Here is a 13,872-nt window from a genome sequence, read left to right as displayed (position 1 = left end):
TGCTAGAAATCTTCAAGTAGCTTCCTATTTTTAAGTCATTTCAGTTTTCTTCAGGAATTTTCATAGCTGTCATGTCTCATTCTAATCACGAATGTGAGTTTTCTCACCCCTGACTGACAAGGGTTCCTCAAAGTTGTGGTTGTGCACTCCAGTCTTTATAAAAGAAACTGCTCTTGTACCTTTCAAGAGCACCTCCTGTGTAAAGACTTCAATTTAAGGCTTGCATGAATCTTCCATCCTGTATCTCCTCTATAAGCTTTATGAGATGGCCTGAAGTCTCAGAATGAATCTGATGCTCTCCAAGTCTTGACTCCCACCCAGAGGAAGCCAATTTCATGAAAAACATGAAAAGGACAGGTTCTTCTTCTTCTAAAAGGATAACCCTGATAGACAATTTGAATATTTGTAACACTGCAGGAAAAAAAAAATATGTACCAGACAAATGCTTTTAATGCTGTTTCTGTTAAGATATGTGCTGTGTAAAATAGGACTATATCTTCAGAATCTGCTGCAGATCTTCTTGGCCAGAGACACTTCAGCATCCAGCATGTTAGGATGCCCTTAATGGATTTCTGAACGTGCAAAGCAACAGCTTTGTTCTAAGTTCTGTGACTTCAGCTGATGTGATTTTTCAGAATTAACATCCCGATCGGTTGTCAACAGGAGAGTGCAGTGCAGTACCTGGTATTGGCAAAGGGAAGGTTACCTACACTAAGGGTTTTTTTTATTTCCTGTTTTGCTGGAGGCAAAAAGACAAAAGAGCCATCACAGAAAAAAAAAGGTAATTTTCCAAAACCTCCTTTCCAGCAGTCTCTTGTGGAACAGGCACCCACAGTAATTCAGTGCATTCAGCTTTACCTTGGAGATGGACAGAATAATAAGGGATGGGACAGAGTAATGAGAGAGCAATGCTATAGCAAAAAACCACAAACAACTAACCAAACTACAACCCCACAAACCCACTGAGTAAAATATCACTTCTGTTGATTTATTTTTGTGGAATATCATGGAATGTTTAGTTCCAGAATAGGGGAGAATGGCAAAATGGATCTGCAGTTCCAGTTGTGGGGGGGAAATGGAGGGGGGAGAGGGGGTGGTTTTTATCCACTAGTACAATTCTGAAATGCAGTAAATACAAGTTGTGAGGGGTTAGAAGTTCACTCCAGTGTGCAAACCATAGTCCTATTTAAAGTGCATCCTCTATTAGAGCAATACTGTCTTGTGGAAAAACTACCTTCCCTGTGGAGGACAAAGCTGTGGTATAATTAAGACAATTATTTTTTTCAATTGATGTCTTTTTTTTTTTTTTCTAGCTAGTTGTGGGCTTTTTAACTTGGGAAATCTTTTAGAGGTTGCTAATAAGAAAAAACTGAGCAACTGTTGGCTGCTGAAATGAATCAGCTGGGGGGTGTTTTTGCTTAACTTGGCCCAGCAGGAATAGATAATAATCTAGCGTATAAGAAAGACTTCATTTTTAAAGGCTGTGGTCTCCATTCTTAAGGAAGTGTCTGTGCTGAAGACCTTTTCTGAACCAGGCTTTTATCAGATACAAACCATAAAGGCACCAGCTAGGCAAGGTAGCTATGGCTGCACTACTTTTTATCTCTGCACAGTGAGTCGTGTGTTGGAGGAAAATCTGATGCTGTCAGTACAGCTTCACATGGCTGCTCTTCCCACCTGCCCCTTGTAACCAGGAGGGAGCTATGGAGTCATTCTGTATTTTCTGTCAGGATCAGTAATGTCCTGGAGCTCATGTTGTATGAGCACCACGAGACAGGGACCTCTCTCAGGGCCTCTCAAAAGCTTCACGTGTGTTAAATTCTTCCTCTAAACCATGGCAGCCTAATTTTGAGCTTTTAGTGCCTTATCATATCTGATGGCTCCTGAGGTGAAGGCTTCACATCTCATAGCATTTCAGTGGGGTAGGGTGTGGACAGGGGCAGCGCTGTGCAGGTTAAGAAGTGATGTTGTAAGTAATTACAAGGAGGAAAACTGCTTGGCTGCCATGTGTGTCATTGCATGCTCCATAAAGATGATGGGATTTGCCTGCTGCTCTGTTTTGACAGGGCTCTGTGCCTGTGTCTGGTGCTCTCAGTGCTGAGGTCTTGTACCAGAGCAAAAAGCTCTTGTGCAGGAAATGTTCACCTCTCTTTAAACATCACCTTCTCATGAAGAAATGTTGTAGCACATGCTCCTTGTGGTCACATTTTCCTCCAAAGGGTCAAAACTCCCTTTGAGGTGCTTATGATCCCCAAACCTGCTGCTACTCCACTGGGATATTGCTGCAAAAAAAAAAAAAAAAAAAAGTACAAAATAGTCAGGGATTCAGTGACAGGCAGCACTTGTTCTGTTGTGGTTAGGGATGGATTAGGTGCACCTTATAATGTGTCAATAAAGGTAAAATTGCCCAAACCTATGGTGTATTTTTGCAAAATCTTGAGATGCTCGTATTATTTAGCTGCTTTGGAAAACGTTGCCTGAAATTCTCATCTTGGGAGATAATGTACTGTTGTTACATACTCTGTGTCAGTATGAAAAGAAATTAACTACATTTTAAGGCCCAGTGACTAGCAAGATTTGTGCCATTTTTATGTGTCTCTACAGAGCACATGAGCACCTGTCTATCCAGTGCCACTTACCAGGTAACTCTGATTTTTTTATCAGACTGTCAGAAAAGCCCTGGGATCCCATCTGGGATTTACTGTGATAGGAGGCAAGGAGACTAAAATTAGTGCATTTGCTTCCCTCAGCCACTTATCCATGTTGCCCCTGCTCCCTCTCCAGTCAAATGAGGTCAATCAGCTTTACAGCCCCATCCCCCCCACTAAACCTTCAGTTGAGGAGAGCAACTCCAGCAAGGCACAGAAGGTCAAAATCTTGACAGAGAATTAGGCACTACATGTCCTTGGGGCCCTGTGCCCTAGTTAGAGAAAGATTTGCTGTTGACTCTGCCAGCACCATGTCTTAGTGCACCCACCAACCCAGGGACATCTCCCTCAGCTAAGGGAGACTTTTCCTCCATGTTCTGGGTTTAACATCCTGTCTCATCTAAGCCACCCTATTATCTCTACCAGCCTGATCACATCACAATGGCTGCACTGCTTTGTCAGGGATTTCGATTTCCCATGTCCATTCATGTCCCATCTCTGCCTAGCTTCTCTCAGTGTATGATTGCTCATCTTGGCCTCAGTTCAAAGCCCTTTATCTCCTAATTTTTCTTGCCTTTGTGTGTGATCTATTTTGCCTCCTCTTGAACTTGTGATCTATAAAGCAGAAGTCAACTGGTATTATGAGGTAAACAGGAGTGTACTACATCCCCATGTTTGCAGGCTGAAGAGAAACAGTGATGGTCTAAAGCACTGCACAACCCAAAGTTCTGAATCAGAGCCCCCAGAACAAGAGATTAGCTTTTCAAAAGGGATACATTTAAAGAAAAGGAAATGCATCTTTCATTTTCCTCTCTGATTTTCAAGCATCTCACAGTTACACTCTGGGGTTCTACCCCACAGCAATGCACACTGTAAACAATGAAGAGAACAGCTAAAAAAATGCAAACCTAAAATTTTCATTGGCCTTCCTCAGCACATGCTTTAGGAAAAGGCTTCATTAGGAGAGGTGGAAATGTTGCCAATGCAAAAGATCAGCATGTCCAAGGAGCATGGAGTTTTCTCCATGCGTTTTCTGGACATCAGACCTAAAGCAACTGTGTGACCTTAATCTCTGTCTTGAAAGCAGAGCCCTCCTCCTTGCTTAAAAATCTAAGCAGGTAAACAAAGCTTAGGTATCCCAGAAGCCACTGTAATGTGGCCACTTTCCCAGTAAAGTCCAGGAGCATGCACAGGACTGAGAAGACAGGTAACAGAGTAAACATAAAACGGGTTCTGAACCCAGGGTCTCTATTCACTATTTGGAAGCTGGACAGAGCAACGCAGAACACGACCAATATGGTGAAATCCGACGTTCTCCTCTTTATTCCTGAAATGGCCGGTTATATACAGTTTTAGAGAGTTTACAGTTGCAGGTGTTTTCTAATTGGTATTCAGCATGAAAAAAATGCAAGCAATCTCAGTTTAAGGTAGCTACCATGATTCTACTCTAACTATCCTATCTAATGCATGCACACACCTTAACCTAAATTCTAACTGTGCCACAAGCTTATCTACTTTTACCCAGGCCCAGAACTGAGGCCCAGCAGGCCCAAACCTTAGGCCTAGTTAGGGATAGCTCAAACTTCATTCCATAACACGTCATGCCCATTTTCTCTAAGAAATCCCGTTACAGGGTTCATGTCCTCTGAAGGAAAATTACAAAAGAGGAATCTTAAAAGTGTCCTAAAAATTATTTTAAAATTAAATGTGAATTTCTATTTCTACTGAACCCCCTCCAGCAGCTCATGAGTCTTCATATGACATTTATTCTGCTCTTTGTTTATTTAAGAAAAAGATTTTAAAAGGAAGCAGTAATTTTGAACTTCATTCTTAACTCTAAAGGGTTTCACTTAAAGCCTGGTTAGATTCAATGCTTGCACTAAAAATAAGCTTGGAAAAATCAAGTTTACAATGTTAAATATTAATTCAATTTGCAAATATGTGCACAGTGTTAAGGAGCTTATCTATCATGGACAAGACATAAAACCTGACCTCTTGTAGATGTGAAAAAAACCAACAGTTTTGTCAGAATTACTGCTCTAAAGCAAAACAAGTATAAGAAAAAAATGAGCCAGTGTAAGTTACCTTTTGGCTATTGGCGATTGATAAGAGATGGGAAGACTGATTCGGTGATCAGAATTCGATTTTACTCAGGTTTCCCAAAAGCTTATATACTATTTCAAACAGGTTAATGATTTCTACTACAATAATCAGGTTAAAAATCACACAGAAAACTCATGCATTTTACAACAATTCTTTGCTTGCAGAGGTTGATTGAATCTTCTCTCTTCCTGTAAGCAGGTGTAATCCCATCTCCTGTAATTTTCACAGTTCTGTTTGTTCCTGCCATGGCATCTTGGTTATCAAACTAGCTATGCTAATCAAGTCTGTTTGACTCTCTGTCTTGTGTATTCCCAGATCTCCCCCTTCTGTATTAACCAAGAACACCCCCTTGATGGCTTTATTTATAAATCTCTGCACACTCTGAAGCAAGCAAGGTATCATAACTAAAACAATTATTATTAAAATCATTACATGCATTCCTATCCTAAGAAAATCCTTTAGCCAAGGTGTCAAACCCCAGCCACTAAAAAGGTTATCTAGCCAAGATCCAGATTCTACCTTTAGTTTAAACACACTGTAAAATATAAGGAATAATTATAACAATACATAATATAATGCTTAATACATATAAGATTATTTTAACTACATTTCTAATTTATTTATGGAGTCTTTAGCTTCTTAGGAGTTTATTCAGCTATTCAAATCTATCATCTGTTTGCAGGTTTTACACTTTCTTTTAGGGCTGAGGCTTCATGATTTTGCAACATAAACTGAATCTGTTACTAGATTAAAAGGAAGAGAAAAATTTTGAAAAGCTCTGACAACAGTAGCAAGTTCAATAATTTGAGGGGATTTAAGTCTGTCATTGAACAATTCAAGAAATTAAAAACATACAGGGCTTTGCATAATCTTTCAGCAGGGGTGTCCCCGGCTCCCCCCTTTTGTTGTAACAGAAGACATTTGAGAGAGCCATGGGCGCGTTCAATAATTGATTGTCCAGTGGGTGAGTGAGGAATCCCTCTTTTGTGGGTGATACCCCATAAGGAGAAGTTTGCAACTCTATGGGAAATGTATGCGGGTCCATTATCTGTCAATCTGTTGCGGAATTCCTAAGGTGGCAAAGGCAGCAGCGAAATGACAGCAGGTGTCTTTCCCTGTCTCTCCTGTGTGAGCTGAGGCAAACAGAGCACCTGAAAAGGTATCAATAGAAGCATGCACAAATTTCAAGCGGCCAAATTCAGGAATGTGTGTCACATCTGTCTGCCAAATTTGCAGGCTCTGTAGACCTCTTGGGTTGACCCCTGTGTTCACATTAGGAAGGGAGCAACGCTGACAGTCAGGGCATATAGAAATGATATTAGAGGCTTGTGCTGGAGTTAATCCGAAGTCTTACCAAAGCCCCAGCATTTTGGTGAAAAAAGGAGTGACTCAGTTTAGCTTGCTCTATTTTGTTAGGCAAAACATGCTGCACTGATAAGGTTAACAAGTCTGCCTGGTCATTACCTTCAGTGAGAAAGCTGGGTAGATTGGAATGTGACCTGATATGCATCACAAAGTAAGGAGCCGTCCTTTGGTCTAACAGGGAGACCAGCAGTTTTAACCTGGAAAAAAGAATGCCATTTTTAACATTTTTCAAAACAGAATTCTCTGCTCTCTGTACAATACCTGAAACATATGCGGAATCAGTAATCAAATAAAAAGGTGTGCTGAATTTCTGAAACACTCTGACCACAGCAGCTAGTTCCACTATTTGTGGAGACCCTTCAACAACAGCAATATCAGATTGCCAAGTTCCAGTTTCAGGGTCCCTCCATACAATCACTGATTTATGGGTTTTCCCAGACCCATCTGTGAATATTGTCATAGCTTGCAAAGGAGTCTCACTTCTCTTTGGCTTGGGGATTAAATTAAAAGACAAACTTAATAATTTGTGTTTAGGCGGATGGATAGATATCTGCCCTGGGTAATTTGTTAAAGCAATTTGCAATTTTTCAGACATCTGTAGCAACCAATTCAAATAAAACATTGTGAGAAGTAGATAGATACGATCAAAATCTTTCCCAGCCAAAGAGGTCAGTCTTTGACGAGCCTTGACAATCAACATGGCCATAAGTTCATCTTGCATGGAAATAGTCTTGGGCATATTGTTAGGCAAAAAGACCCATTCGATAATTAGCAGAGGGTCTGGTTTTTCTGAGTCCCACTGAAATATTAAGGGGTGAGAAGAGGTTGAGCTCTCCTCCCAGGAGGGCAAACAATGGCTCTAAATCTGCATTTGAAATCCCAACCAAGGGAGGGACCCAATTTATTGTTCCCAGCAATTTTTGAGCATCATGTAAAGTTTTGATTTCAGGTGAAATTTGCAAGGGTTGTGCAGAAATAGAATGCATGCCTATTCACCAGCCCAAATATTTCCAGGGAGATGTCTTTTGAACTAAAAATCAAACTGGTTATCACAATCTTTTTTAAAAGCATGTAAGTTGTCAAAAGCATGTGAGTTTAACAGGCTATATCTGAGCACTGGAAACAATTCTTAGTAAATATCATGATAGTCAGGAAATCATCATATATCCTTATTCTCAGTGGCAGTAAGCCACTGTGCATTAATTCTTCAGGTGGATCAAACTTATATACACACATTAATCGTTGAATTTGTGCATTATTTCTGATGCATCTTGATGGATCACATTGAGAGCAAATACTTCGTCCTTTAAGAGATGCACACTACTAGAGTATCCCACATATAACACATTTCCATTCAACCTCGGTTTGATGACTGTTATAAATGCCAGGACAATTTATTACCAAATTCAATAATTTGGTTTATTAAAAATTCAAATCACAAAATTTGGAATCAAATTACAGAATTTTAAGCAATAAAAAAAACCCCTTACAAACAGCCACACTTACTTGACAGAGTTTCTCCCGGGAAAAAGAGAGCCAAGGGTGACCCATAGGCATAGACCCTGGCAGTCTGAGTCTCTAGCTGGGTACACGAATTTGCCATGTTCGAGGCTTGGTTTTTATACTCTTTATTCTGCCTCTGGCAATATTTCCCCTTATTTCCCTTTGTTTCTTGGTTAGCTATTCAAACCCAAATCCATCTCTGGTCGGATTGAAAAGAGCTCCCCTCCCAAGTCCATGTGTTAATGTTCAGTTTCTATGGATCCTTATAGTTGATGAATGTTCGAGATATGGGTGATATTGCTTGATGATCTGTGAAGGTGGCTCCCGAGGTGTGAGTTGCTGATACCGGCTCATCTCAACAGGTCCCCTCCCAATACTTGAGAAGGCTGCAAAGTCTTTTGTTCCCTTCTGAATGGAGAAACCTCCTAAAACATAGACTTTTACCTGATATAAATTTATACAGCTTTATAATTTTCCAATTTACCATAAGAACATGAATTAATCATCTCACCTTTTTCACAATGACAAACTAAACAAGAGAAGGAGAGAAGCAGTTCTGCATTAAGTTCTCACTCAAAGGCTGTAACCATTTGTTTAGAGTTCATCAAGAACAAAAAAGACTGAAAACGTAAAAGAGCTTTCTGCAGTCTTCTCAGCGGGGGTGCCATCCTCAGCTCCCTCTTTCCTGTTAAGAACTTAAGAGACATTAATTTACCAAACATTTTTTTTTCTTTTAAGGTTAAAGTCGCGCACTTTAATGACCTTTATACAAAATTTGACTGCATAAAAATTCCCTACTGAGATAGAATATTCCTCCCCCCACAAAACTAGTGGTGCAGACAACACATAAGGCCTGACAGTTGCCACCCTCCCCTCAGGCCCTATGATCTGTACCAGGTGTTGGCTTTGATAGCTTTGACTGTTTCCACCCACCCCTGAGAGGACCTGGGAAGAGTCCATAGATTTCCTGTAGGGAGACAAAAATTGAGCAATTAGACAATGTTATTGCACTTCTTGGGGTGGCTGCACGTAGGTTGGAGACGGTCCGGTGGATGGGAGCTGGGCCGGCTGGAAGCTGAAGGTTGCTCCTGGTTACTGCATCAGCTGCTGCATCTGCTGTGGGACTTGTGTCTGTACTCGTTGCTGTCCCGTGCTGTGAGATGATTCGCTGTAAAAGCTGGCCATTTGGTGAAACTTGAAGAGGCATTGATTAGTGAAATAAAGGCAAATTCTCTGTCTTTAAGCGCTTTCTTTTTTACCTGTAACCAACTGTTACGCATATTTGAAGTGAGTAAGTCCGGATCATTTTCGGGGCCGGGTCGAATGGCTTTCTGTCACTGTTAAAGTCAGATTCCGCATAAGCGATCAGTGTTCCGTGGCTCTGGGGTCCCTGGTGGGATCCCGGTGGGGGTGCAGCTGGCAGCTGGGCTTTATCCCTGGCGTTCGTCGGGGACGGGGAGTGGACGGGGGATGGGGAGCGGGACCTGGGCAGGTTTCAGTCTAGCATGGCCTCCAAGGCCGTCTCCACGGTGGTATCACAGGCTGCCTCGCTCCCCCCCCTCTTTTTTAATCACTTCCATGACCGCCCTCCATGCAGGAAGCAGGCGTAGCTCTGGCTCGTGGCCAGGCAGCGTAGCCAGGTCGTAGAACTTTAAGCCGACCTTGTCCCAGTAGCGGAGAGTAAGAACAGAGGAAGGGGTGGTATCGGGGAAAATGTGTGACACCCGTTGTAGGAGCGACTTAAGGTCCTGCTTAAGGATGGGGGATCCATGCTTGCTCAGCAAGCGTTGCATGGTTTTGTTAACGTCTCTCCCATTGGACACGACCTGTCCCATACCTTGAGTTCCCCTGGCTCACCTGTCACGTCCAGTGTACAGATGATTGTGGGCCTAAACGCGGTTTCTTCACCGTCATGATCAGTTCCAGGGGCGTCGCCAATTGCCAGCAGATAGCCGGTTCTTTTCCGGTCATACGGAGCACCAGTTATTGGTGATTGATGAGAGACAGGAAGACTGATTTGGTGATCAGAATTTGATTTTACTCAGGTTTCCCAAAAGCTTATATACTATTTCAAACAGGTTAATAATTTCTACTACAATAGTCAGGTTGAAAATCACACAGAAAATTCATGCATTTTACAACAATTCTTTGCTTGCAGAAGTTTATTGAATCTTCTCTCTTCCCGTAAGGAGGTGTAATCCCATCTCCTGTATTTTCACAGTTCTGTTTGTTCCTGCTGAAAAGAACAGGGCATATGCCTTTATTAATATTCAGCTCTTTATTAAAGTGATCAGCTCATTATTAAAGTCATCAGCAGGATTGCAGAGTCCGGTCAGAGTTTTCCACACTGCTGCAGCCATCTGAAGGAGCAGGTGCTGTCCCAGTGGATGCTGAGTCCTTGTTCTCATAGAAACAGCTGGCAGCTCCCTCTGGTCAACCATCAGAAGGCAGAGCAGTGGCAGTCAGCTCTTTGCCTTCAGGGAAAAGTTTCAAGAGTTACCCATTCTCTACCTGAGTTGCTTCAGCTGGCTGGTTCCCATTCCATCCGAACTCATCATAGGTTATGGTGAATCTTCAAACCAGGTCAGGGGGTGCATCCACTTTGTGCTCGGCCAGGGCATGATCTAATTCTCCTCTGACGCCTCTAGCTTCTTGTCTTGGGGTGCGGTTTCCCCAAAAAAATCCTCCCAGGATCCACCAGGGTGGTTTTATTTGCATATACACATGCATATGCATTTGTCCTGGTCGTAGCCGAGGTTACTCCTGCTTCTGAATGAGGTAGTTACAAAGGACAATAGGGCTATCTAGGTGTGGGCAGCTTCTTTTCACATTTCAATTAGGTAGGGAAAAGTTGCCAGGCAACTTTCCTTCAGGGCAGCTCTCCCTACTCAGATTGGCTGGGGTGTGGGGGGGTTACTCTAGCCAGGAGAGGGTCAGTTGTGGAGTGGTTTTTGGTTTTTTTGGTGGTTTGTTTTTTTTTTTTTTTTTTTTCCTTTCCTAACACTGCCATGGCATCTTGGTTATCAAACCAGCTATGCTAATTAAGTCTGTTTGACTCTCTGTCTTGTGTATTCCCAGATTTGGCCTGCAAAACATCCTGTGCTGGGCTGCCTGGCCTGGCTTCCCTCTGCCAGCAGTGGCAATAAAACAAAACACGCCTCCCATCTCTTTTACAGGAGTGGCTGCCCTGGGTTTCCAGCAAGGGGGAAAACTCTACTCCCCTGTTCTGCAGCTGGCTCCATTTCCTTTGGTGCCATTCACCTGTAATTGGAAGCACACAGTCAGAAGTTCCAGGCCCTGGTTAGAGGCTCCTTGGGAGTGGGGTCACTGCCACAGTGTGAGCATGGCCTTGTGCTCAGTATGGGGCTGGTTGGGATGTCTCTGCTGCAGCGCTCTGTTCATCTGGAGGGATGGCAATGGAGAGAAGGTGAGTGTCAGAGGGCTTGCTCTGACTTCTGCAAAAGCAGGCAGTGCTGCTGCTGGCCCTCCACAATCTTTTAACTGGTAGAAAGATCTTTTCTTGAGCAGGCAGTGTGGATGAGGTTTGACTTTTCGCATCCACCTTTGCCAGAGAGGGTGATGAGTGGCTGATGCAAGCTCTGGTCCAACAGCACTACAGCTGAAGGTGCCCCTCTCCAACAGAGAAGTGCTGTGCTGGGGATTTAATTCCAGTTTTTCAAAGAGCTGGCTGGAAAACAAACATTCTGTTTCAAAGGGGGAAAAAATAAGAAGCCTAAGCTTCAGTATCTGATTTTTTCCAGAGGTTTGCAGCTTTCCTTAATGCAGGCAGATTCCTATATCTGATTTTCCTGCCCCCTGCAGTAGCTTCCTAAAATAAAGATTTACTTGCAGGGGCAAAAGACTCTTATTTCTGTGTCTGGCATGACTTTTCTACCTGATAACCTCTTATAAAGGAGATCTCACTTTCAGTCCTTACTTTGAACTGGGCAAGAGGGATAGGAGCCCAGTCTGCCTACATCCTGTATGTGCATCTTGCTCTCTGAAAAATTTGGTCAGAATATCCAGTTTGATCTGAAACCCAGCCAAAAAGAGAAGATTGGAAGGAAAAAAAAATCACCAATCTTCTTAGTTTATCATTAAATCAGAATTAGAATCTAGTCTTTAAAAAAAAAAAGTAAAAGAACCAAACAAACCTCACTGGAATCTGCCCAACCTTAAATATCCACAGAACAGTCTCTATGTAAAGCTCCTTCTACCATCACAACCTCCACAATCAATCTCAGCCATATCTTTATATCTGAATGTTCCTAGTGTCTTTGTTTGTTTGTTTATTTGTTTTTAACAGATTGTCAGAGTTTTAATACACCTTTATCAAAAAAAGGTATTTACAGAACTGGAAAAAACCCGTGCTCCTACTTTTTTGCCAAGCAGGAGAGGAATGAATCTGACATTACCTGAGGATTTTATCTATTTAGCCCCATCTGCAGGCTGTGTCCATGAGGTGTGCATTACATATCCTTGATGTCTCTCTTCAGTCAAGTGCTCCCAGGGAGAGAGGTATCCCCTGGAGCTCATCTGACCCAAATTATGTGGAGAAATTGCAGTTAAGGACAGCTATGTGACCGAGGTGTGAATGTTGCAGAGCTCAAGGTGCCAAGTGGTGCTGTAAAGGGCTGGGAAATGCTGCAGCTTTGCTGGCAATGTAGAGAAGGATCTCAGTTCTTTTTTCCACCACCCCCTTATGTTCCTGGCTGCTGGTGCTGCTCTAATCCCTTCGGAGCTGGGGAGGGGCTGTGGTACTGCCCAGCTGCCATGGGGGCCATGTCCCTTCCAGTCCCCTACGGATCATTGCTTTGGAGTTCCCCTCCAGGCCAGTCCTGCCCCAGAGCTTGGTCTTGCTGGTAACCCCAAGGTTGTGTCTGTGTTTGGGAAATGCTTGTGGCCAACAAGAGAGAGGCTGTGCTGCAGCACAAGCCTTCAAAGCTGTCAGTGATGTAGAGACTGAGCAATAGAGTCAGCCAGCTGCTTGCTCAGGAAGTCATGGCTAATACCCTTCCACGTCTTCAGCCTTTTCCACCTGTCATATACTCTGCCAAACTGCTCTTTTCCCTTGCCTTCTCTTTCCTCCACACTTCTCTCAGGAAAACAAACAAATATACCAACTGCAAAAAGGAACAGAGAGACCAGGAACTGGGTTCAGCCACTGCTTTCACTACCTACCTGAGGTTTGATCTTTCCATTCTTGCTTCATGGCCTCTGACTAAGCTTTCTGCTCTGTACAAGCAGAGTGGTAATACTTGATGGTAATGAAAATGCTTTTAAGACTAGATAATTTTAGAGTATTAACATAGGGCATTCCTGAAATTTGTCAAAAGTTATGACAACTTCATATAGGAATTCTCCTGTGGAAGAAAATAGGCAAATGTTTTGAGAGGCTTACAAGCTAACATTATGATAAATGCCAGGATCTTATTTTCCAGACTGTTCAGGTTTGCCTTCTCTCTGTTCACTACCTGGGGGCTGCATTACAGCTTTGCTCCCAGCAGTTGCAGGAAGCTGCTGTTTGCAGGGGGGAGCTCCTGTGGCATTATTTATGGCAGCTCTTAGTGAGAGGACATTGATTTATTGTGTGCCATCTTCTGCAGCTGTGAATTTGCACCACGGCGACAGGGACATTCAGTGGAATCCTGATTTTCAGTCTGACACAGAGGTAGAGAAAGGTGAACTGGCTGGGAAAAATGAAAGCCTATTAGTATTCTCCTTTTCCCTCCCACAAATAAACTTTTACTTTCTGGAATTGGGAAATTAGGGTTGCAAATACCCTGGCATTCATGCTTCCATCTCTCCTGCCAGACAACTTTCTCAAGAGAAGTCAGGATGGTCTTGATTCTTCCTCTAAAACTGTGTGACCTTTTTTTATATAGGTCCCCCTCCTTTGCCTCTCCTCCAAACCGTACATCTGACTGCATCTACTCTACATCTGACTCCCCTTACTGGGGAGACTGATGAATTTGTCACCAAACTTGCTCTGTGCTCTGAGCTGCACAACATGCAGGGTGGCATCTCAGGTCTGCCTCTGCCTGCAAAAAGGAGCTCACTTCTCTATGCTACCAAAACAGAGCTGTAGAATTTGACTTCATGCCCTTGATCTTGAAAAAAGATGCACAGATTAACTGAGCAGGCTCATGGGCTTATCCAAATTGAATCTCAGTGCCAAGTCTCTTGGTTTTGACCTATGTTATAAAAGTGTTAAATTTCCTGCAAAGCCACTGGCATTCTGCACAGGGAAAAG

General features: G+C 42.8%; 1 protein-coding gene and 1 long non-coding RNA gene across 2 annotated transcripts in view; one reads left to right on the top strand and one right to left on the bottom strand.

Annotated features, from left to right (window-relative positions):
- Positions 1-13,872, bottom strand: part of LOC134563453 (uncharacterized) — a 468,018-nt gene that overhangs the window by 380,916 nt on the left and 73,230 nt on the right. The gene's annotated exons all lie outside the window — the stretch shown is intronic.
- The window catches only part of LOC134563452 (glutamate receptor ionotropic, delta-2-like), an 845,768-nt gene that overhangs the window by 812,570 nt on the left and 19,326 nt on the right, over positions 1-13,872 (top strand). The gene's annotated exons all lie outside the window — the stretch shown is intronic.

This window comes from Prinia subflava, chromosome W, assembly GCF_021018805.1.
Source record: "Prinia subflava isolate CZ2003 ecotype Zambia chromosome W, Cam_Psub_1.2, whole genome shotgun sequence".
In the NCBI taxonomy this organism is placed as follows: Eukaryota; Metazoa; Chordata; class Aves; order Passeriformes; family Cisticolidae; genus Prinia; species Prinia subflava.
This window is presented reverse-complemented; position numbering and strand designations above follow the sequence as displayed.